General features: G+C 38.0%; 1 protein-coding gene across 2 annotated transcripts in view; it reads right to left on the bottom strand.

Moving 5' to 3' along the window:
* SPIDR (scaffold protein involved in DNA repair) overlaps window positions 1-308 on the bottom strand; it is a 481,232-nt gene that overhangs the window by 469,526 nt on the left and 11,398 nt on the right. The window lies entirely within an intron of this gene.

The following is a 308-nucleotide window of genomic DNA, read 5'->3' as shown; positions in this document are numbered from 1 at the left end:
CAGCAAAGAAACAAGAGCTTTGAATGCCATACTACACGAGTTGGACTTCCTAGATATATATAGAAAACTACACCCCAGAACAAAAGAATACTCATACTCATTCTATTCTAATGCCCATGGAACATTCTCAAGAATAGACCATGTTCTGGGTCACAAAACAGGTCTCAACCAATACCAAAAGACTGAAATTATTCCCTGCATATTCTCAGACCATAATCCTTTGAAATTGCCACTCAACAACCAGGAAAAATTTGGAAGAAACTCAAACGCTTGGAGACTAAGAACCATCCTGCTCAAAAATGATTCGA

The sequence above is a fragment of the Ursus maritimus genome, unplaced genomic scaffold, assembly GCF_017311325.1.
Source record: "Ursus maritimus isolate PB19 unplaced genomic scaffold, ASM1731132v1 scaffold_9, whole genome shotgun sequence".
NCBI lineage: Eukaryota > Metazoa > Chordata > Mammalia > Carnivora > Ursidae > Ursus > Ursus maritimus.
Note: the sequence above shows the minus strand (reverse complement) of the source record. Positions and strands in the feature narration are given on the sequence as shown.